The sequence below is a fragment of the Schistocerca serialis genome, chromosome 6, assembly GCF_023864345.2.
Source record: "Schistocerca serialis cubense isolate TAMUIC-IGC-003099 chromosome 6, iqSchSeri2.2, whole genome shotgun sequence".
Taxonomy (NCBI): Eukaryota; Metazoa; Arthropoda; class Insecta; order Orthoptera; family Acrididae; genus Schistocerca; species Schistocerca serialis.
In genome coordinates this window covers 293872754-293897976 of record NC_064643.1, presented here as the reverse complement: position 1 = coordinate 293897976, position 25223 = coordinate 293872754, and the positions used below count along the sequence as shown (strand labels likewise).

The 25223-nt window shown below is 46.3% G+C and overlaps 1 protein-coding gene across 3 annotated transcripts in view; it reads right to left on the bottom strand.

The window, feature by feature from the left end:
• LOC126483889 (uncharacterized) overlaps positions 1-25223 on the bottom strand; it is a 132982-nt gene that overhangs the window by 62277 nt on the left and 45482 nt on the right. The window lies entirely within an intron of this gene.

Sequence of the window (25223 nt, the reverse complement as noted above, 5' to 3'; positions counted from 1 at the left end):
GACACAAGCAGACATATACAGAGGCAAAGAGTTTGGGCAGAGATGTCAGTCGAGGCAGAAGTGCAGAGGCAAAGATGTTGTTGAATGACAGGTGAGGTATGAGTGGCGGCAACTTGAAATTAGCGGAGATTGAGGCCTGGTGGATATCGGGAAGAGAGGATATATTGAAGAGCAAGTTCCCATCTCCGGAGTTCGGATAGGTTGGTGTTAGTGGGAAGTATCCAGATAACCCAGACGGTATAACAATGTGCCAAGACGTGCTGGCCGTGCACTAAGGCATGTTTAGCCACAGGGTGATCCTCATTACCAACAAACACTGTCTGCCTGTGTCCATTCATGCGAATGGACAGTTTGTTGCTGGTCATTCCCACATAGAATGGGTCACAGTGTAGGCAGGTCAGTTGGTAGATCACATGGGTGCTTTCACACGTGGCTCTGCCTTTGATCGTGTACACCTTCCGGGTTACAGGACTGGAGTAGGTGGTGGTGGGAGGGTGCATGGGACAGGTTTTACACCGGGGGTGGTTACAAGGGTGGGAGCCAGAGGGTAGGGAAGGTGGTTTGGGGATTTCATAGGGATGAACTAAGAGGGTACGAAGGTTAGGTGGACGGCGGAAAGACACTCTTGGTGGAGTGGGGAGGATTTCATGAAGGATGGCTCTCATTTCAGGGGAGAATTTGAGGAAGTCGTATCCCTGCTGGAGAGCCACATTCAGAGTCAGATCCAGTCCCGGAAAGTATCCTGTCACAAGTGGGGCACTTTTGTGGTTCTTCTGTGGGAGGTTCTGGGTTTGAGAGGATGAGGAAGTGGCTCTGATTATTTGCTTCTGTACCAGCTTGGGAAGGTAGTTGCGGGATGCGAAAGCTGTTGTCAGATTGTTGGTGTAATGGTTCAGGGATTCCGGACTGGAGCAGATTCGTTTGCCACGAAGACCTAGGCTGTAGGGAAGGGACCGTTTGATGTGGAATGGGTGGCAGCTGTCATAATGGAGCTACTGTTGCTTGTTGGTGGGTTTGATGTGGACGGACGTGTGAAGCTGCCCATTGGACAGGTGGAGCTCAACATCAAGGAAAGTGGCATGGGATTTGGAGTAGGACCAGGTGAATCTGATGGAACCAAAGGAGTTGAGGTTGAAGAGGAAATTCTGGAGTTGTTCTTCACTGTGAGTCCAGATCATGAAGATGTCATCAATAAATCTGTACCAAACTTTGGGTTGGCAGGCCTGGGTAACCAAGAAGGCTTCCTCTAAGCGACCCATGAATAGGTTGGCATACGAAGGGGCCATCCTGGTACCCATGGCTGTTCCCTTTAATTGTTGGTATGTCTGGTCTTCAAAAGTGAAGAAGTTGTGGGTCAGGATGAAGCTGGCTAAGGTAATAAGGAAAGCGGTTTTAGGTAGGGTGGCAGGTGATCGGCGTGAAAGGAAGTGCTCCATCGCAGCGAGGCCCTGGACGTGCGGGATATTTGTGTATAAGGAAGTGGCATCAATGGTTACAAGGATGGTTTCCGGGGTTAACGGATTGGGTAAGGATTCCAGGCGTTCGAGAAAGTGGTTGGTGTCTTTGATGAAGGATGGGAGACTGCATGTAATGGGTTGAAGGTGTTGATGTACGTAGGCAGAGATACGTTCTGTGGGGGCTTGGTAACCAGCTACAATGGGGCGGCAGGGATGATTGGGTTTGTGAATTTTAGGAAGAAGGTAGAAGGTAGGGGTGCGGGGTGTTGGTGGGGTCAGGAGGTTGATGGAGTCGGGTGAAAGGTTTTGTAGGGGGCCTAAGGTTCTGAGGATTCCTTGAAGCTCCTCCTGGACATCAAGAATGGGATTACCTTGGCAAACTTTGTATGTGGTGTTGTCTGAAAGCTGACGCAGTCCCTCAGCCACATACTCCCGACGATCAAGTACCACGGTCGTGGAACCCTTGTCCGCCGGAAGAATGACGATGGGTCGGGCAACCTTCAGATCACGGATAGCCTGGGCTTCAGCAGTGGTGATGTTGGGAGTAGGATTAAGGTTTTTTAAGAAGGATTGAGAGGCAAGGGTGGAAGTGAGAAATTCCTGGAAGGTTTTGAGAGGGTGACTTTGAGGAAGAGGAGGTGGGTCCCGCTGTGACGTAGGACGGAACTGTTCCAGGCTGGGTTCAATTTGGATAGTGTCTTGGGGAGTTGGATCATTACAGGCAGGATTAGGATCATTTTTCTTCGTGGCAAAGTGATACTTCCAGCAGAGAGTACGAGTGTAGGACAGTAAATCTTTGACGAGGGCTGTTTGGTTGAATCTCGGAGTGGGGCTGAAGGTGAGGCCTTTGGATAGGACAGAGGTTTTGGATTGGGAGAGAGGTTTGGAGGAAAGGTTAACTACTGAATTAGGGTGTTGTAGTACCAGATGGTGTTGATTGGAATTTTGAGGTTTTGGAGAGAGTGGAGCTGGAAGTGGGAGATTGAATAGATGGGAGAGACTGGGTTTGTGTGCAATGAGAGGAGGTCGAGGTTTGCTGGAAAGGTTGTGAAGGGTGAGTGAGTTGCCTTTCCGGAGGTGGGAAACTAGGAGATTGGATAGTTTTTTGAGCTGAAGGGTGGCATGCACTTCTAATTTGCGGTTGGCCTGTAGGAGGATGCTCTGAATAGCCGGTGTGGATGTGGGAGAGGAAAGATTGAGGACTTTTATTAAGGATAGGAGTTGAAGGGTGTGTTCATTGGCTGAGTTGATGTGTAGGTGAAGGATTAGGTGGGTGAGGGCAATGGATTGTTCAGTTTGGAACTGGTATAGGGACTGATGGAAAGAAGGGTTACAGCCAAAGATGGGAACTTTAAGTGTGAGGCCTTTGGGGGTAATGCCAAATGTCAGACAAGCCTGAGAAAATAAAGTATGTGAGTGTACCTGGCTAGGGTGAAGGCATGTTTGCGGAGGGGATGTAAATAAAACTTAATGGGGTCGTTGTGGGGGTGTTGTGAGGGTGACATGGTATTAGAAGGTGGAAAGTGTAACATGAGGATGAAATGAAAATGAAAATAACTGGAGAAAGTAACTGGAGATCTGTTGTGAAAAAAGGCGAAAAAGTGTTGGTTAAAGCTGGGCTGTGATGATCCTGTGGTGAACTTGGGTTGGTAGACAACGATGTGCATAAAGGTTAGGTGGTTGTGTTGCCGCCAAAACACGTAAAAGAGTGGAGAAATTCGGGAAAATTTCGAAAAAACTACGTGTAAATGTATTAAAGGGAGTGGTTTTGTAGTGGCAGATTATGAGAATGAGGCTAACAATTGTCTGACGAAGAAATAATGACGTTAAAAGCTGTGGGAAGCGGCTAAAAATGATCAATGATGTGTAAAAAACGGAAATGGAAATAAAGCGAAAGTTATTAGAACTAACCGAAATGGTTGTTTAATAGGTGAAAGGAACTGTTTGTGAACTAGAAACGGTGGATTTTATAGCGGCGGTAGTGTTGAAAGCGGAAATTTTTTTTTTTTTTATGGTTATGGTTTGGAAGTGGTTTACGTATTATTGAGTATATATAGGCAGGATAAAATTGTATAGTAGATTACGGTAAAAAGAAGAAGGCGAATACAAAGTGAACCTACTGGCAAAAGCAGAAAGAGAAAATAAGACAACAGAAAAGATTTCGAAATGCAACAGTGACAATAACAAACGTGATTGTTGGGTTCAAATTAATGATATGAATATAATAGAGGGAAACATTCCACGCGGGAAAAATATATTTAAAAACAAAGATGATGTGACTTACCATACGAAAGCGCTGGCAGGCCGATTGAAACACAAACAAACACATACATACACACAAAATTCTAGCTTTCGCAACCAATGGTTGCCTCGTCAGGAAAGAGGGAAGGAGAGGGAAAGACGAAAGGATTTGGGTTTTAAGGGAGAGGGTAAGGAGTCATTCCAATCCCGGGAGCGGAAAAACTTACCTTAGGGGGAAAAAATGACGGGTATACACACACATATCCATCCACACATATACAGCCGCAAGCAGACATACACAGAGGCAAAGAGTTTGGGCAGAGATGTCAGTCGAGACGGAAGTGCAGAGGCAAAGATGTTGTTGAATGTTTTTTCCACTTTCAAAACTACCGCCGCTATAAAATTCACCGTTTCTAGTTCACAAGCAGTTCCTTTCACCTATTAAACAACCATTTCAGCTAGTTCTAATAACTTTCGCTTTATTTCCATTTCCGTTTTTTTACACATCATTGATCATTTTTAGCCGCTTCCCACAGGTTTTAACGTCATTCTTTCTCCGTCAGACAATTGTTAGCCTCATTCTCATAATCTGCCACTACAAAACCACTCCTTTTAATACATTTACACGTAGTTTTTTCGAAATTTTCCCGAATTTCTCCACCCTTTTATGTGTTTTGGCGGCAACACAACCACCTAACCTTTATGCACATCGTTGTCTACCAACCCAAGTTCACCACAGGATAATCACAGCCCAGCTTTAACCAACACTTTTTCGCCTTTTTTCACAACAGATCTCCAGTTACTTTCGTTTTCATTTCAACCTCATGTTACACTTCCCACCTTCTAATACCATGTCACCCTCACAACACCCCCACAACGACCCCATTAAGTTTTATTTACATCCCCTCCGCAAACATGCCTTCACCCTAGCCAGGTACACTCGCATATTTTATTTTCTCAGGCTTGTCTGACATTTGGCATTACCCCCAAAGGCCTCACACTTAAAGTTCCCATCTTTGGCTGTAACCCTTCTTTCCATCAGTCCCTATACCAGTTCCAAACTGAACAATCCATTGCGCTCACCCACCTAATCCTTCACCTACACATCAACTCAGCCAATGAACACACCCGTCAACTCCTATCCTTAATAAAAGTCCTCAATCTTTCCTCTCCCACATCCACACCGGCTATTCAGAGCATCCTCCTACAGGCCAACCGCAAATTAGAAGTGCATGCCACCCTTCAGCTCAAAAAACTATCCAATCTCCTGGTTTCCCACCTCCGGAAAGGCAACTCACTCACCCTTCACAACCTTTCCAGCAAACCTCGACCTCCTCTCATTGCACACAAACCCAGTCTCTCCCATCTACTCAATCTCCCACTTCCAGCTCCACTCTTTCCAAAACCTCAAAATTCCAATCAACACAATCTGGTACCACAACACCCTAATTCAGTAGTTAACCTTTCCTCCAAACCTCTCTCCCAATCCGAAACCTCTGTCCTATCCAAAGGCCTCACCTTCAGCCCCACTCCGAGATTCAACCAAACAGCCCTCGTCAAAGATTTACTGTCCTACACTCGTACTCTCTGCTGGAAGTATCACTTTGCCACGAAGAACAATGATCCTAATCCTACCCCTAATGATCCAACTCCCCAAGACACTATCCAAATTGAACCCAGCCTGGAACAGTTCCATCCTCCGTCACAGCGGGACCCACCTCCTCTTCCTCAAAATCACCCTCTCAAAACCTTCCAGGAATTTCTCACTTCCACCCTTGCCTCTCAATCCTTCTTAAAAAACCTTAATCCTACTCCCAACATCACCACTGCTGAAGCCCAGGCTATCCGTGTTCTGAAGGTTGCCCGACCCATCGTCATTCTTCCGGCGGACAAGGGTTCCACGACCGTGGTACTTGATCGTCGGGAGTATGTGGCTGAGGGACTGCGTCAGCTTTCAGACAACACCACATACAAAGTTTGCCAAGGTAATCCCATTCTTGATGTCCAGGAGGAGCTTCAAGGAATCCTCAGAACCTTAGGCCCCCTACAAAACCTTTCACCTGATTCCATCAACCTCCTGACCCCACCAACACCCCGCACCCCTACCTTCTACCTTCTTCCTAAAATTCATAAACCCAATCATCCCGGCCGCCCCGTTGTAGCTGGTTACCAAGCCCCCACAGAACGTATCTCTGCCTACGTACATCAACACCTTCAACCCATTACATGCAGTCTCCCATCCTTCATCAAAGACACCAACCACTTTCTCGAACGCCTGGAATCCTTACCCAATCCGTTAACCCCGGAAATCCTTGTAACCATTGATGCCACTTCCTTATACACAAATATCCTGCACGTCCAGCGCCTTGCTGCGATGGAGCACTTCCTTTCACGCCGATCACCTGCCACCCTACCTAAAACCGCTTTCCTTATTACCTTAGCCAGCTTCATCCTGACCCACAACTTCTTCACTTTTGAAGACCAGACATACCAACAATTAAAGGGAACAGCCATGGGTACCAGGATGGCCCATTCGTATGCCAACCTATTCATGGGTCGCTTAGAGGAAGCCTTCTTGGTTACCCAGGCCTGCCAACCCAAAGTTTGGTACAGATTTATTGATGATATCTTCATGATCTGGACTCACAGTGAAGAACAACTCCAGAATTTCCTCTCCAACCTCAACTCCTTTGGTTCCATCAGATTCACCTGGTCCTACTCCAAATCCCATGCCACTTTCCTTGATGTTGAGCTCCACCTGTCCAATGGCCAGCTTCACACGTCCGTCCACATCAAACCCACCAACAAGCAACAGTCAAACCCACCAACAAGCAACAGTACCTCCATTATGACAGCTGCCACCCATTCCACATCAAACGGTCCCTTCCCTACAGCCTAGGTCTTCATGGCAAACGAATCTGCTCCAGTCCGGAATCCCTGAACCATTACACCAACAACCTGACAACAGCTTTCGCATCCCGCAACTACCCTCCCGACCTGGTACAGAAGCAAATAACCAGAGCCACTTCCTCATTCTCTCAAACCCAGAACCTCCCACAGAAGAACCACAAAAGTGCCCCACTTATGACAGGATACTTTCCGGGACTGGATCAGACTCTGAATGTGGCTCTCCAGCAGGGATACGACTTCCTCAAATCCTGCCCTGAAATGAGAGCCAGAGGGTAGGGAAGGTGGTTTGGGGATTTCATAGGGATGAACTAAGAGGTTACGATGGTTAGGTGGACGGCAGAAAGACACTCTTGGTGGAGTGGGGAGGATTTCATGAAGGATGGATCTCATTTCAGAGCAGGATTTGAGGAAGTCGTATCCCTGCTGGATAGCCACACTCAGAGTCTGATCCAGTCCCGGAAAGTATCCTGTCACAAGTGGGGCACTTTTGGGGTTCATCCCCACAACGACCCCATTAAGTTTTATTTACATTCCCTCCGCAAACGTGCCTTCCCCCTAGCCAGATTACGCTCCCGTATTTTATTTATCAGGCTTGTCTGACATTTGGCATTACCCCCAAAGGCCTCACACTTAAAGTTCCCATCTCTGGCTGTAACCTTCTTTCCATCAGTCCTTATACCAGTTCTAAACTGAACAATCCATTGCCCTCACCCACCTCATCCTTCACCTACACATCAACTCAGCCAATGAACACACCTGTCAACTCCTATCCTTAATAAAAGTCCTCAATCTTTCCTGTCCCACATCCACACCGGCTGTTCAGAGCATCCTCCTACAGGCCAACCGCAAATTAGAACAGTATGCCACCCTCCACCTCAAAAAACTATCCAATCTCCTGGTTTCCCACCTATGGAAAGGAAACTCACTCACCCTTCACTACCTTTCCAGCAAACCACAACCTCCTCTCATTGCACACAGACCCAGTCTCTCCCATCTACTCAATCTCCCACCTCCAGCTCCACTCCCCCCCAAAACCTCAAAATTCTAATCAACACAATCGGGAACCACAACACCATAATTCAGTAGTTAACCTTTCCTCCCAACCTCTCTCCCAATCCAAAACCTCTGTCCTATCCAAAGGCCTCACCTTCAGCCCTACTCCAAGATTCAACCAAACAGCCCTCGTCAAAGATTTACTGTCCTACACTCATACTCTCTGCTGGAAATATCACTTTGCCACGAAGAAAAATGATCCTAATCCTACCCCTAATGATCCAACTCTCCAAGACACTATCCAAATTGAACCCAGCCTGGAACAGTTCCGTCCTCCGTCACAGCGGGACCCACCACCCCTTCCTCAAAATCACCCTCTCCAAACCTTCCAGGAATTTCTCACTTCCACCCTTGCCTCTCAATCCTTCTTAAAAAACCTTAATCCTACTCACATCACCACTGCTGAAGCCCAGGCTATCCATGATCTGAAGGCTTACCGACCCATCGTCATTCTTCCGGCGGACAAGGGTTCCACGACCGTGGTACTTGATTATTGGGAGTATGTGGCTGAGGGACTGCGTCAGCATTCAGACAACACTACATACAAAGTTTGCCAAGGTAATCCCATTCCTGATGTCCAGGCGGAGCTTCAAGGAATCCTCAGAACCTTAGGCCCCCTACAAAACCTTTCACCTGACTCCATCAACCTCCTAACCCCACCGACACCCTGCACCCCTATCTTCTTCCTAAAATTCACAAACCCAATCATTCCGGCCGCCCCATTGTAGCTGGCTACCAAGCCCCCACAGAACATATTTCTGCCTACGTAGATCAACACCTTCAACCCATTAAATGCAGTCTCCCATCCTTCATCAAAGACACCAACCACTTTCTCGAACGCCTGGAATCCTTACCCAATCAGTTACCCACAGAAACCATCATTGTAACCATTGATGCCACTTCCTTATACACAAATATTCCGCACATCCAGGGCCTCGCTGCGATGGAGCACTTCCTTTCACATCGATCACCTGCCACCCTACCTAAAACCTCTTTCCTCATTACCTTAGCCAGCTTCATCCTGACTCACAACTTCTTCACTTTCGAAGGCCAGACATACTAACAATTAAATCGAACAGCCACGGGTGCCAGGATGGCCCCCTCGTACGCCAACCTATTTATGGGTCACTTAGAGGAAGCCTTCTTGGTTACCCAGGCCTGCCAACCCAAAGTTTGGTACAGATTTATTGATGACATCTTCATGATCTGGACTCACAGTGAAGAACAACTCCAAAATTTCTTCTCCAACCTCAACTCCTTTGGTTCCATCAGATTCACCTGGACCTACTCCAATACCCATGCCACTTTTCTTGACGTTGACCTCCATCTGTCCAATGGGCAGCTTCACATGTCCGTCCACATCAAACCCACCAACAAGTAACAGTACCTCCATTATGATAGCTGCCACCCATTCCACTTCAAACGGTCCCTTCCCTACAGCCTAGGTCTTCGTGGCAAACGAATCTGCTCCAGTCCGGAATCCCTGAACCATTACACCAACAACCTGAAAACAGCTTTCGCATCCTGCAACTACCCTCCCAACCTGGTACAGAAGCAAATTACCAGAGCCACTTCCTCATCCCCTTAAACCCAGAACCTCCCACAGAAGAACCACAAAAGTGCCCCACTTATGACAGGATACTTTGCGGGACTGGATCAGATTCTGAATGTGGCTCTCCAGCAGGGATACAACTCCCTCAAATCCTGCCCTGAAATGAGATACATCCTTCATGAAATCCTCCCCACTCCACCAAGAGTGTCTTTCTGCCGTTCACCTAACCTTCGTAACCTCTTGGTTTATCCCTATGAAATCCCCAAACCACCTTCCCTACCCTCTGGCTCCTACCCTTGTAACCGCCCCCGGTGTAAAACCTGTCCCATGCACCCTCCCACCACCACCAACTCTAGTCCTGTAACCCAGAAGATGTACACGATCAAAGACAGCGCCACGAGTGTAGGCACCCACGTGATTTACAACTGACCTGCCTACACCGTGAAGCTTTCTATGTGGGAATGACCAGCAACAAACTGTCCATTCGCATGAATGGACACAGGCAGACAGTGTTTGTTGGTAATGAGGATCACCCTGTGGATAAACATGCCTTGGTTCACGGCCAGTACATCTTGGCACAGTGTTACACCGTCCGGGTGATCTGGATACTTCGCACTAACACCAACCTATCAGAACTCCGGAGATGGGAACTTACCCTTCAGTATATCCTCTCTTCCCATTACCCACCAGGCCTCAACCTCCGCTAATTTCAAGTTGCCGCCACTCACACCTCACCTGTCATTCAACAGCATCTTTGCCTCTGTACTTCTGCCTCGATTGACATCTCTGCCCAAACTCTTTGCCTTTACAAATGTTGCTTGTGTCTGTATATGTGCGTGCGTGTGTGTGTGTGTGTGTGTGTGTGTGTGTGTGTGTGTGTGTGTGTGTGTGTGCGCGCGTGGGTGTATACCTGTCCTTTTTCCCCCCTAAGGTAAGTCTTTCCGCTCCCGGGATTGGAATGACTCCTTACCCTCTCCCTTAAAACCCCACATCCTTCCCTCTCTCTTGATGAAGCAACCATGGGTTGCGAAAGCTTGAATTTTGTGTGTGTGTTTGTGTTTATTTCTGTGTCTATCAACATACCAACACTTTCGTTTGGTAAGTTACATCATCTTTGTTTTTAGATATATTTTTCCCACGAGGAATGTTGCATTTATGTCGATGTATAATTGGTTTGTTTTGTAAATATTATTTGTAGTTTTACGCTGGGTCTTGCCTAGGGAAAACTATGCTATTGAACGATTACATCGATAGGTCGTGTGAAGACTCAAACTGTGTAGGACCTTTGGTGGGGTTAACTCAGCCGCGTGGAGCGCGGGCAGAGGGAGAGTCTGGCTGGAGTAGGGCGGTGGAGCAGGTGTGTTGTGTGATGCTCCCGCAAGTTGCCGCGCTTTCAGGGTTTGGCAGAATGTAATTGCGCTTGACTTGCTATTATAGTTTCAGACACGGTGTCGCGGACAGGAAGCAATAGCTGGTGCACATCAAGATCCCATTTCACCTGGTGACCATGTCGAGAAGAAGGCGCGCCAACATCCAGCTTCTGCAACAGCGATGGCCGACAATGAGTGACTGTCGCCACCTCCTCGATCGACGACTTCAAACCTTCAATCAACCAACAAGGAAGACTGGAAGCATGTAAAGTTTTAGAACTGTATGGTAGACCTCAGCTTTTCAAACTGTTTCATAATTACAGCAACATAGCATGAACCTTTGTTGCTCATTGTCCAAATTGCATTACGAACCAGGGTCCCTTCCTTTTCCAGAATGAACCCGAGTGTCGTTGAAATACAAACGCTAGCATTAAAGTAATATCATTCCATTTCACTGCTTTATTTTCAAAATTCAGTTGAAGTATTCATAGCTGGCAACAATATTTAGATTACACAAGCACAAATTAAGAGTGTGAGTTTTGTTACCATATTTTAGCTTACCTGTGACTGCAGCCCAGCTTGGTACGTACTAAATTTTACTATTGTTAATTGTTCAGAATTATTTAATTCAAGTTCAAAGTTAAATCTCTTATTTCTAAATTGCATAGATTCAAGTAGCTTTTGAAATGATTCTTGAGGTAGCCCAAGACTAACCTTATTTTATTGAATTTTGTAGTGCTTCAGAAACAAAGTTCACTATTAATTTCAGTCACTAAATTAACTTTGAATTTTCCGGTTTTATTAATTCTTTTGCTAAATTAAGTCAGAGTGTAGCGAAATTTATTACTTCTGACAAACATTCAGTTTTCACACAACATGTGCCAAACTTCAGTTGCCACGCTTTTAGTGCTAAATATATGTGCATTAATCTTTCATTTTCAGTTATTATAGTAGTTGTCCATGGGACTGGCGACTGTAATTTTCCCCAAATCTCAAATACCTAATTAACGCCAATTAATCGTTAATGTAACGACTGCACATTTACTTTCTTTATTAATTTTACCCTTTTCTCAAAATTAATTTCCACCAATTTCATTTGCATTTTTCCTTTGATTTAGATGTAACCCTTTCCTCCCTCTTTACCGACAAATTAACTTCGGTGACGATTGCTTTTCCTAAATTTCCATTAGGTACACGCGGTTTAATTTTTCACTGTCATGAGGGTCGATAAGTGTGGGGGAGGTTACAGGGTGTCTCTCGCACAAAATCTCTGGTGCGCTGTCATGTGTACTGGCCCGGCATCGACTCTGAAATCGCACACATGGTCGCTGCCTGCGGCCCGTCACAGGCCGCCGCCCCGAAGTCATCTTTGTCACCGTGGCCTTCGCCTGAGAAGCCATGGGAGCGTATTCATGCTGACTTTGTGGGACCTTTTTTAGGTACTTATTGGCTTCTCGTTATTGACGCCTACTCTAACTTTCCTTTCATTGTCCATTGCACGTCGCCTACGACCGCGGCAACCACCAAGGCCTTCCCTCTACTCTTGTTACTGATAATGGTCTGCAATTTGCCTCTTCCGATTTTGCGGATTTTTGTGCCTGTCACGGCGTCATGCATGTTACGGCCCCTCAGTTCCATCCACAGTCAAACTGTGAGGCTGAACGACTGGTCCGCACATTTAAGGCTCAGATGAGGAAACTCCTGACTTCTTCTGCTGCTGATGATGCGCTTCTCCAATTTCTGGCTTCTTACTGTTTCATCCCCATGGGCGACCACAGCCCAGCTGAGCTCGTAATTGGCCGACAGCCCCGCACGCTACTTCATCTTCTGCGGCCTTCCACCTCACGGCCGGGGGTGCCTTCGCTTGGCCGATTCACCGTCGACGACCTTGTATGGGTACGGGGATATGGCAGGCAGCCCCAATGGAGTCCTGGCCGCATCTTACGACACCGTGGAGCCAACGCCTGTATCAAATCCAGATGGACACGGGTGTTGCAGTGTGTCATTCGGACCAGCTTCAGCCTCGTGTGTCAGCAACGCCTATTCCGGATGCCGTTACACCACTTTCGGTTCTACCTGAGGCTCGGGATACTGGAATCTCTCATTACTCACAACGCAGTCCTCTCACCATCATACCGGTGCCAGCACAAGAACTGACACCATCAGGAGAAGTGCCCATGCAGGAACCAGATGACCACCATCTGTCGGAGCAACTCTACTCGCCTCCTTCTCCTACGGACACGGACACATCGCCCTTGCCTCCTGTTATAACAACCGGACTTGCCGCAACGGGCAGATTGATGCATGGGGCCCCAGCAGATTCGACCCCCACGTCTCCTGTCATCTCGACCCGTTATCATCGGGGACACTTCCGTCCGTACGGGATACCTCCTCCTCGAGACTTTATGGCCAGTCAAACAACACCTATGGATGTTAGCAATCTACAGGCCACCTCCATCAAGACCTGTGCAAAAACTTCAAAGGGGGAAAAAGCGTTGTGACTCGCCGATCTTTCAAAGTGCAGTTACGTGCGTCCTCTACATGCGGCGCTGTCTGCCAGCCACGCAGCAGCAGCAGCAGCACCACCTAAGTGGCCAGCCAGCCAGCGGCCGCTAGACTCGGACTCAGTTATGATTTGACCGTTAAAGTGTACACACGTCTTACTCTGTTTACTTGATCTGTAACTTACATGTATTGCGTCTTCCTTGAAATACATTTGTTCAACTTTAAGTTATAACAGTCTGTGCATCTATGCACGACACAGGAATCAGATACAGGTGAGTGGTTGCCTTTCTTCGTTTTTATTTTATGGGTTTCCAATCAAAAACATGTTGGAGAGCCACAACTATGGTATTATTTGTCTCTCTTTATTCACACAATTTATTTCCAAGTAGCAGCTGTGCTCTTGATGACCATATATTCAAACTTGATCAATTTCAGAATCACTAAATTCCATCATCAGACCCCTTAGTAAACAGCATGAAGTCATTCATGTCACAAGATCTTGTTCTGAGGCACAATCACATGTACCATCCAAAATATTGGGTACATTGATAGTCAGCATGATGATTTACGTGTGCCTATTCACAAACACCATTTGTTTGCAGATGAATAACTATACTCATTTTTATATATTGTTCCACATTAGTATTTCGATTGTCATAATGTACAGATCTGTACTGCATTTTAGTTTCAGTAGCATACACTGACAAATACTGCACTTATTAAACATGTGATTTGAGCACACTGTGACATTGTGCAGAAGTTGGATGCACATATTGTACATATTATTGCTATGATTACCCTAGCTGTCTTCATTGGGCACTTCAAGTGAAAGTAACCTTTCATGTTCCCAAGCCTGGACTTCAACCTGAATGTCTAAAGGTGAAGTTGCAAAAACAAATAAGAATCCATCTTTCTTCTAGAAAATTTACTTTTATAAGTTCATTTTTCTCAGTTCCACCTCCTGTTTCTTTTATTTTCGTTTTCACACTATAAATTCTTTTGAGTTGAGCTCTAATCTTAGTCCTATTGATTACTACTACTCAGGAAGTTGAATGTCAGCTGCTATTTCATTGTTCTTCTTGAATCTTCCCTTCCCCCTAGTACAAGTACATTTTACCCAAAAATTTTCCTGCCTCTACATTTCTCATTATTGTGATGAAGGAATTAAAAAAAAAAAAAAATACTAAAATTAAAATCAGTTGCCACTTTTAGTGTATGTCAGCCATGCTTCAGCTTATACATTTTTGCCGTCTGGAAAATTAAAATACTATATACAATTGATTTCCATACATTATGTAATGGAAAACTATTTCTACTGTACGCCTGTCACAACATAGAAAAGTGCATAATGTGACATTTCTAAGTTAACTGTACAGAAAGCGAAAAGGTTTCTATGGGTCCACTTTTTTATATATTTGGCACTGATGGATGACTATGCATTGGTGCTGGAGACCATGCACAATGTATGTTTAGTGGCTGCACCACAAGTGACGGTAGCTATCCTGTGTGATTACTGGTCTCTGTAATTGGTCTCGAATGTGGTAATGTAACCATACACAGAAGTTGCAGACATCACTTCTCTTCAGGCAGCAGATCACCACTAGCTATGACAAGCCTATATTGACCATCACGGCAATTGTACTGAGTATGATATCGCTGTGCTCAGCTGGACTCTGACTAACTTGTCATCTTGCCCTGCTGCATATGTGTTGTTGAAAATTGTGAACACGGTCATGTTAATATCAAGTGTTCGACTCTGAATTTCTGGAACTCCATATGTCAGTTCCTTGCACTTCATTTAGTTTCTTGTGAACTTTTAATTTTTCAAAGGTACAAGAATCCAGTGATTTACGTTGTATTAATGTTTGATGGCCAGTAAATACAGTAGGTGAAAATATGTTTATTTACTGCTGTAGAGACAGCGTTTCTATTGTAGGATTCAATCTCCTCTAGATTTTTTAATTGTACATTTTTTTAATTATATATCGTCACTGGACTCTATATCACTCCTAAATCCACACTTTGCAAACCACAGTGAGGTGCACATGGTAAAGGGAACTTCCCATTGTGTAACATAGTAGTGTTCCTGCCCATTACATTTGCATGTGGAGTGTGGAGAAGAAGACTATTGAAAGCCTCTGTCTTTGCATTTGTTGTGGATGAGGTATATGGAGTTCTACTATGTCCATAGATTCCTCACTTAATGCTGATTCTTGAAACTTTCTAAGTAGGCTTTTATGGCTTGCCTATCTTCAAGCATACACCAGTTTCATTTTTCCAGCATTTCATGACTCTCCCCAATGGTTAAAACAAAACTGTGACAATACATGCTGACCTTGTTTGTATACGTACAATATCCCTTGTTATTACTATTTAGTATGGGTCTCTCACTTTTAAGCAATATTATAGGATGGGTCTTCTTTGAAAACTGATTGCATTTTCGTAGTATCCCAGCTACAAGCCAATGTCTACTACCTGGTTTACTTATGATGGAGCCTAATCAAGCATTCCATTTCATGTCACCACAAACTGTTATATAAAGGTACTTATATGAGTTCATCGATTAAACTGTTACTGTAGTCATAGAATACTATGTTTTAGCATTTTGTGAAGTCCACAATTTTGCATTTCTGAACATTTAACCAAGTTGCCAATCTTTACACCACTTTAAAAATCTTGTGAGTATCTGACTGGATATTTTTGCTGCCTTTGGCCATGATAGATAACTACATCATTTGCAAAAATCTGGTTTCACTATTAATACTGTTTGTCTGGTCATTAACATACAACATTAACAGCAAGAATTTCAACACTTTCTTGGCCTACAGCTGAAGTTACTTCAACATCTGTGCTTGACTCTCCATTCACAACATGTTGTGCTGTTCCCTAACAAGAAACCTCAATCTAGTCACAAATTTTGTTTGATACCCATTATGATCTGCCATGAACCATGGGCCTTACCGAGGCAGTGTGGCTGTGTGCCTCAATGATCCAGATACTCACAATGTAGGTACAATCACAATAGAAGAGTATATGTGGAGAGGCCAGACAAACGTGGTTCCTGAAGAGAGGCAGAAATGTTTTCAGTAGTTGTAGGAGCAACAGTCTTTTTTTTTTTTTTTTTTTTTTTTTTTTTTTTTTTTTTTTTGTGGTTTTAGGGCGCACAACTTCAATGGTCATTAGCGCCCTGACTACTCTAAGAATACACCGCAAGGCACAAGTTGACCACAACAACTAAAAGGGAAAACACGATAAAAGACAGACTGACAGGCATAGGATTAAAAAACAGCATCGTCAAATGTCCTTAGCGAGGTTTGTCAAATTGATAAAACGAAGAACATGAGCAGCTGCTCGTGGGTCATCCGCTAAAATGGCATCGAAAGTATTTGGCAGGTTAAGATCGAGGCGCAGTGTGTTAAGATCTGGACAGGACATTAAAATGTGTCTAACCGTCAGCAAGTGCCCACATGGGCAGAACGGCGCCGGCGCAGCCGTCAGCAGATGGCGATGGCTGAACCGGCAGTGTCCAATTCTTAACCGGGCTAAAACGACCTCCTCCCGCCGAGAAGGGCGTGAGGAGGACGTCCAAGCCACGGGAAGAGGTTTTAAGGCCCGAAGCTTGTTGTCGGTAAGTGCAGCCCAATCGGCATGCCACAGAGATAAGATGCGCCGACAAATCACCCTGCTAAAATCGGACGAAGGGACGCAACAAAAAGCCGTCCGAGGCTGGAGGACCGCAGCCTTGGCCGCGGCATCTGCAGCTTCGTTCCCAGGGATAACGACATGGCCAGGAACCCACATAATGCTAACTGGAGAACCGACGTCCACCAGCTGCTGAAGAGAGCGTTGGATCCGGTGGACGAAAGGGTGAACCGGGTACGGATCACTGAGGCTCTGGATGGCGCTCAGGGAATCTGAGCAGATGACATAAGCAGAATGTCGGTGGCGGCAGATGTAAAGAACAGCCTGGTAGAGGGCAAAGAGCTCAGCTGTGAAGACAGAACAATGGCCATGGAGCCGGTATTTGAAACTTTGTGTCCCGACAATAAAGGAACACCCGACCCCGTCATTGGTCTTAGAGCCATCTGTATAAATGAAAGTCATGTCGATGAACTTCGAACGAAGTTCCAAAAAACGGGAGTGGTAGACCGAACCGGGGGTGACCTCTTTTGGGAGCGAGCTGAGGTCAAGGTGAACGCGGACCTGAGCCTGGAGCCAAGGTGGCGTGCGGCTCTCGCCCACTCGAAAGGTTGCAGGGAGTGAAAAATTAAGGTGTTGAAGGAGGCGACGAAAGCGAACTCCAGGGGGTAGCAGGGCAGAGACATACAACCCGTATTGACGGTCAAGAGAGTCGTCAAAAAAGGAACGATAAGACGGATGGTCGGGCATTGACAGTAGCCGACAGGCATACCGACAAAGCAGTATATCGCGCCGGTAGGTGAGTGGCAATTCGCCAGCGTCAGCATGAAGACTCTCTACGGGACTGGTATAAAATGGTCCGATCGCAAGTCGTAAACCCCGATGTTGTATGGAGTTGAGGCGGCGTAAGATGGATGGCCGTGCAGAGGAGTATACGAAGCTCCCATAATCCAGCTTGGAGCGGACGATCGACCGATATAGACGAAGCAGGACGGTTCGATCCGCTCCCCACGACATACCACTGAGAACACGGAGGACATTTAAAGAACGGGTACAACGGGCAGCCAAATATGACACATGTGGAGACCAACTAAGTTTCCTGTCAAATGTAAGACCTAAAAATTTTGTTGTCTCCACGATTGGGAGAGCAACGGGACCGAGTCGTAAGGACGGTGGGAGAAACTCTTTGTAGCGCCAGAAGTTAATACAGACCGTCTTCTCGGCAGAAAAACGGAAGCCATTGGCGACACTCCAGGAGTAAAGACGGTCAAGAGAACGCTGAAGACAGCGCTCCAGGACACGTGTACACTGTGCGCTGCAATAGATGGTAAAATCGTCCACGAAGAGGGAGCCTGATACATCAGCTGGGAGGCAATCCATTATTGGATTGATCGCGATGGCGAAGAGAGCGACGCTCAAGACTGAGCCCTGTGGCACCCCATTCTCCTGGCGAAAGGTGTCGGACAGGACAGAACCCACACGTACCCTGAACTGTCGATCTATTAAAAAGGAACGAATAAAAAGAGGGAGGCGACCGCGAAGGCCCCATGTATGCATGGTGCGGAGAATGCCCGCCTTCCAACAGGTGTCGTAAGCCTTCTCCAAATCGAAGAACACAGCCGCGGTCGGGCGCTTCCGCAAGAAGTTATTCATAATGAAGGTCGACAAGGTAACCAGATGGTCAACAGCAGAGCGGCGCCTACGAAATCCACATTGTACATTGGTAAGTAGGCGTCGAGACTCGAGCAGCCAAACCAATCGAGAGTTAACCATTCGCTCCATCACTTTACAGACACAGCTGGTAAGCGAGATAGGTCGATAACTGGAAGGCAAGTGCTTGTCCTTCCCCGGCTTAGGAATCGGGACAACAATAGACTCGCGCCAGCATGCGGGAACATGTCCCTCAATCCAGATTCGATTGTATGTACGAAGAAGAAAACCTTTACCCGCAGGAGAAAGGTTCTTCAGCATCTGAATATGAATAGAATCTGGCCCTGGAGCAGAGGACCGTGATCGGCCAAGTGCGTTTTCGAGTTCCCGCATGGTGAATGGGGAATTATAACTTTCACAATTCGAGGAGCGGAAGTTAGGTGGCCTAGCCTCCTCTGCCTGTTTGCGGGGGAGGAAGGCAGGGTGGTAATGAGCGGAGCTCGAAACCTCTGCGAAAAAGCGGCCGAAGGCATTGGAGACAGCCTCAGGGGCTACAAGGACGTCAATCGCGACCTTCAAGCCAGAAACTGGTGAGTGGACCTTAGTGCCAGATAGCCGGCGCAGGCTACCCCAGACAACAGAAGAAGGAGTAAAACTGTTGAAGGTGCTTGTGAAAGCAGCCCAGCTGGCTTTCTTGCTTTCTTTGATAATACGACGACACTGAGCACGTAATCGTTTATAATTGATACAATTTGCCACTGTAGGGTGGCGTTTAAATGTGCGTAAAGCACGTCGACGAGCACGTAAAGCGTCTCTACATGCCGCGGTCCACCAGGGGACCGGTACGCGACGTGGAGAAGAAGGAGGGTGAGGGATGGAATATTCAGCAGCAGCGAGAATGACTTCCGTGAGGTGTGCGACCTGACGATCGCAGCTTGTAAAGGTTTGATCCTGAAAGGTCGCCCTGGAAGAGAAGAGCCCCCAGTCTGCCTTGGAGATGGTCCAATTAGAGAAGCACGGAGAGGGGGTATGCTGCAGGAGATGGATAACACACGGGAAGTGGTCGCTCGAATATGTATCAGAAAGTGCATACCACTCAAACCGGCGTGCAAGTTGGGGAGTACATATAGAGAGGTCTAAATGGGAATAGGTGTGAGATGTGTCCGAAAGAAAAGTAGGGGCCCCAGTATTGAGGCAGACAAGATCGAGCTGGTTGAAAAGGTCTGCTAACAAGGAGCCCCTCGGGCAGGATGCTGGAGAGCCCCAAAGGGGATGGTGGGCATTGAAGTCTCCAGTTAACAAAAATGGTGCAGGTAGCTGAGCAATAAGTTGCATCACGTCTGCCCTGGTAACGGCAGATGACGATGGAGTGTAAACGGTACAAAAGGAAAACGTAAAAGTGGGGAGAGTAATGCGGATGGCAACTGCCTGCAGGCCGGTGTGCAACGTGATGGGATCGTAGTAAATATCATCCCGGACCAGCAACATAACCCCTCCATGAGCTGGGATACCTACCACAGGGGGTAGGTCAAAACGCACAGAGGTGTAGTGTGCCAAGGCAATTTGATCGCATGGGCGTAGCTTCGTTTCCTGGAGGGCTACGACGAGCGGACGGTGCAAGCGGAGCAGCAACTTCAAGTCCTCTCGGTTGGAGCGAATGCTGCGAATATTCCAGTGAATAAGTGCCATCGTAAGAAAAGGAAGATGAGAGAAGTGGTCACCTCGAAGGCCGCTTAGGGCCTGGCTTCGAGCGAGCACTGCCGCCGCTATCAATAGGCGGACAGTCATCGTCCATTGGGTCTATAGGGTCATCGGCCATCTCGGGAGGATGGCCGGGAGGGGGAGCTTCCTCCGCCAGTGAACGGCCAGATGTACGGCTACCAGCGGTGCGGCCAGGCGAAACAGATGACGGCCTGGGGCGGCAACCGCTGGGTGGCGCAGGAGAAGGAATGCGCCGTGGCGGAGAAGGAGAACTGTGCTTCCTATGTGCCTTTTTGGAAGGACGTGTAGTGGAAGTACCGGTCGAAGGCTGGGAGGTCGAGGTACGGAGGAAGTCTGCACGGGATGGTTCCTTCTTGAAGGCCCGTGCATCTGACTTCGATGTCTTCGTCTTAGCAGAAGCTGAGGAAGGTGCTCGTGGCTGTGGGGTGATGGGAGGAAGAGGAGACGTCGACCGCGCGATCTTAGCACTGGCCGAATGGACGACCGTGGTGCTGAAGGTCAGATCGCATGTCTGGGTTGCTACCTCCCGGGTAGTCCGAGGAGAGGCGAGGACAGTACTGTATTTCCCCGCTGGGAGCAGCGTGGGCTTCCTACTAGCCAATAGCTTGCGAGCAGCCGAGGTGGACAATTTCTCTTTGACCCGAATTTCTTGGATACAGCGTTCTTCCTTATAGACAGGACAGTCGCGGGAGGATGCGGCATGGTCACCCTGACAGTTCACACAACGAGGAGACGGAGGTGGACAGTCACCCTCATGGGCATCCCTGCCACAAGTGACACATTTAGCCGCATTGGAACAAGACTGTCTAGTGTGATTGAAACGCTGACACTGGTAGCAGCGCGTAGGTGTCGGGACATAGGGGCGAACAGAGATAACCTCGTAGCCCGCCTTGATGCGCGATGGCAGCTTAACACTATCGAAGGTCAAGAAAATGGTCCGGGTCGGTACAAGGTCATTGTTGACCTTTTTCATGACCCTATGGACAGCCGTCACGCCCTGCTCAGCGAGGAATGATTGAAGCTCCTCATCAGTCAATCCGTCGAGGGAGTTAGTATAAACTACACCACGAGACGAGTTCAAGGTTCGGTGGGCCTCCACCCGGACAGGGAACGTGTACAGGAGGGTGGCCCGAAGCAGTTTTTGTGCCTGAAAAGCGCTCTCAGTTTCTAGTAATAAGGTGCCGTTTCGCAACCTGGTACAAGATTTGACAGATCCGGCTATGGCATCTACGCCCTTCTGAATAACGAAAGGGTTGACAGAGGAAAAATCCTTTCCGTCCTCAGATCGAGAAACTACGAGGAACTGTGGGGCAGGCGGTAGTACTTTTGTCACTGTTGGCTGGTCACGTTTCCGTTTTTGAGTCGAAGTCGAAAGAGATGGAGTAGAATCCATTGCGGAGGAATCCCCCACGATTGCCAGCGTCTCCGATGGCGCGCTCCTTCCTTGTGGGGACCCTCTCAGAGGGCACTCCCGCCTTAGGTGAATGTTTACACCTCAGGTCACACCTCCCGAGAAACAGACGGAGGGACCAATCGGCATGGTCAGAAGGTATCAGCTCAGGCAATCACCCCTCCCCGGGCCTGGCCTTTACCAGGGGGTACGCGCGTGCCTTACATGTCTACCCAGGGCGGGGAATTACGCGTTACCCCATCACCGGCTACGCGTGCGAACGCGTGGGTCGGCCTTCAGGCACGCACAGGGAGGAAGGAAGAAGAGGAAAAAGAAGAGAGAGAGGGAGAAAGAGGACAGACTGTCTCAAACGCCGAGGCGGAGACCGGAGAAGGCAAGGAGAAGAAGGTAATGAGAAGGCAAGGAGAAGAAGGTAATGAGAAGGCAAGGAGAAAAAGGCAAGGAGAAGGCAAGGAAACAAAAAAAAGGCAATGAGAAGGCAAGGAGAAAAAGGCAATGAGAAGGCAAGGAGAAAAAGGCAATGAGAAGGCAAGGAGAAGTCAAGGGAAAGAGTAAGGAAGACAGTGAGGTCGAGAAGAGCAAGGAAAGGAACCAACAAAAGGAAGGAAGAAACGAGAAGTGAAAAACCAAAAAGACCACGATTATAGGTCGTGGAACCGTCCGTCTCCGGACGCAGGCGCTAACTACCCCCGTGAGGGGGATGGACTCCTTTTAGTCGCCTCTTACGACAGGCAGGAATACCGCGGGCCTATTCTAATCCCCGGACCCGCAGGGGGAATGAGCAACAGTCTGGATGATTGATTGATCTGGGCCTACTCAGGGGGATGTCGTCATCAGGAGAAACAAGAGCAGCATTCTATGGATCGGAGCAGGGAACATTAGATCCCTTAATAGCCCAGGCAGGACAGAAAATTTAACAAGGGGAATGGATATGCTGAAGTTAGATACAGTGGAAATTAGTGAAGTTCAGTGGCAGGAGGAACAGGACTTCTGGTCAGTGAATATGGGGTTATAAATACAAAATCAAATGGAGGTAATGAAGGATTAGGTTTAATAATGAATAAGAAAATAGGAATTTGAGTAAGCTACTATGAACAGCATAGTGAACATACTGTAGCGAAGACAGACACAAAGCCAACACCTACCACACTAGTACAAGTTTATGTGCCAACTAGCTCCACAGATGAAGAGACTGAAGAAATGTATGAGAAGATAAAAGAAATTATTGACGGTTAAGGGAGATGAAAATTTAATTGTGATGGTGGACTGGAATTTGATAGTAGCAAAAGGAAGAGAAGGGAATATAGTCTGGAGGAAAGGAATGAAAGAGGAAGCCAACTGGTAGAATTTTGCACAGAGCACAATTTAATCATCACTAATGCTTGGTTTAAGAATCATGAAAGAATGTTGTGTATGTGGAAGAGATGTAGAGACACCAGAAGATTTCAGGCTGATTATATAATAGTAAGACAGATTTTGGAACCAGATTTTAAACTGTAACACATTTCCAGGGGCAGAAGTGGACTCTGATCATAATTTATTAGTTATGAACTGTACATTAAAATGGAAGAAATTGCAAAAAGGTAGGAAATTAAGAGGTTGGAACCTGAATAAATTGAAAGTACCAGAGGACTTTGAGAATTTTAGAGGGCGTGTTACGCAACTGTTGATTAGGACAGTGGAAAACAATATAGTAGAAGACAAATGGGTAGCTTTAAGAGGTGAAACAGTGAAGGCAGCAGATGATCAAATAGGTAAAAAGACAAGGCTAGTATAAATCCTCGAATAACACAAGAGATGTTGAATACAGTTGATGAAGGGAGAAAATATAAAAATGCAGTAAATGAAGCAGATGAAAGGGAATACAAATGTCTAAAAAATGAGATTGACAGAAAGTGCAAAACAGCTAGACAGTATTTGCTGGAGGACAAATGTAAGAATTCAGAAGCGAATTTCATAAGCCAAATATAGATACTGCCTACAGCAAAATTAAAGAACCTCTTGGAGAAGACAGGAGAAGCTGTATGAATATCAAGAGTGCAGATGGAGAACCAGTCCCAAGCAAAGAAGGGAAAGATGGATGGAGTATATAAAGGGTCTATACAAGGGAGATGAACTTGAAAACAATAACACAGAAATGGAAGAGAACATAGATGAAGATGAAATGGGAGATATGATACTGCGAGAAAAGTTTGACAGAGCACTGAAAGGCCTAAGCTAAAACAACGCCCCACGAGAAGATGACATTCCGTAATAACTACTGACAGCCTTTGGAGAGCCAACCATAACAAAACTCTTCCATCTGAGACAGGCAAAATACCCTCGACATCAAGAAGAATGTAACAATTCCAGTTCCAAAGAAATAAGTTGCTGACAATGAGAAAATTACCAAACTATAAGTTTAATAAGCCATGGTGGCAAAGTACTGACACAAATTCTTTATAAGAGAAGGGAAAAACTGGCAGAAGCTGACCTAATGGAAGATCAGTTTCGACTGCAAAGAAATGTAGGAACACGTGAGTCAGAGTACTGACCCTGTGACTTACCTTAGAAGATAGATTAAGGTAAGGCAAACCTACATCTATATCATTTGTGGACTTGGGGAGAGCTTTTGACAATGTTGTCTGGAATACTCTCTTTGAAATTCTGAAGGCAGCAGGGGAAAGTACAGAGAGCGAAAGCTATTTACAACTTGTACAGAAACCAGACGGCAGTTATAAAAGTCAAGGGGCATGAAAGGGAAGAAGTGGTTGAGAAGAGAGTGAGACAGGGTTGTAGCCTATCCCTGATGTTCAATCTGTATACTGAGCAAGCAGTAAAGGAAGCAAAAGAAAAATTTGGAGTAGGAATTAAAGTCCAGGGAGAAGAAATAAAAGACTTGAGGTTTGCTGATTGCATTGTTCTTATGTCGGAGACAGCAAGGGATTTGGAAGAGCAGTTGAACGGAACAGATAGTGTCTTGAAAGGATGATATAAGATGAACATCAGCAAAAGAAAAACAAGGATAATGGAGTGTAGTGGAATTAAATCAGGCGATGGTGAGGAAATTAGATTAGGAAACGAGAACTTAAAGTAATAGATGAGTTTTACTATTAGGGCAGCAAAATAACTGAGAGGATATAAAATGTAAACTGATAATGGCAAGAAAAGCATCTCTGAAGAAGAGAAATTTGTTAATATCAAATAATACTTAAGTTTTAGGAAGCCTTTTCTGAAAGGGAGTATTTGGAGTCTACCCATGTACAGAAGTGAAACACGGATGATAAACAGTTTAGACAAGAAGAGAATATAAGCTTTTGAAATGCAGTGCTACAGACGAATGCTGAAGTTTGGATGGACCGATCATGTTACTAATGAGGAAGTATTGAATAGAATTGAGGAGAAAAGAAATTTGTGGCACAACTTGACTAAAAGAAGGGATCAGTTGATAGAAAACATTTTGAGGCACCAAGGAAACTTCAATTTAGTATTGGAGGGAAGTATGGAGGGTAAAAAATGTATAGGGAGATCAGGAGATGGAGACAGTAAGCAGGTCCAAATGGATACAGACTGCAATATTTATTCAGAGATGATGACAGTTGCACAGGATAAGCATCAAACCATCCTCCGGACTGAAGGCCACTGCCACCACTGTAACTGCCACTGCAACTGCAACAACAACAACAACAACAACAACAACAACCCAATATGATCAAACTTTTGTTAATAAGAAT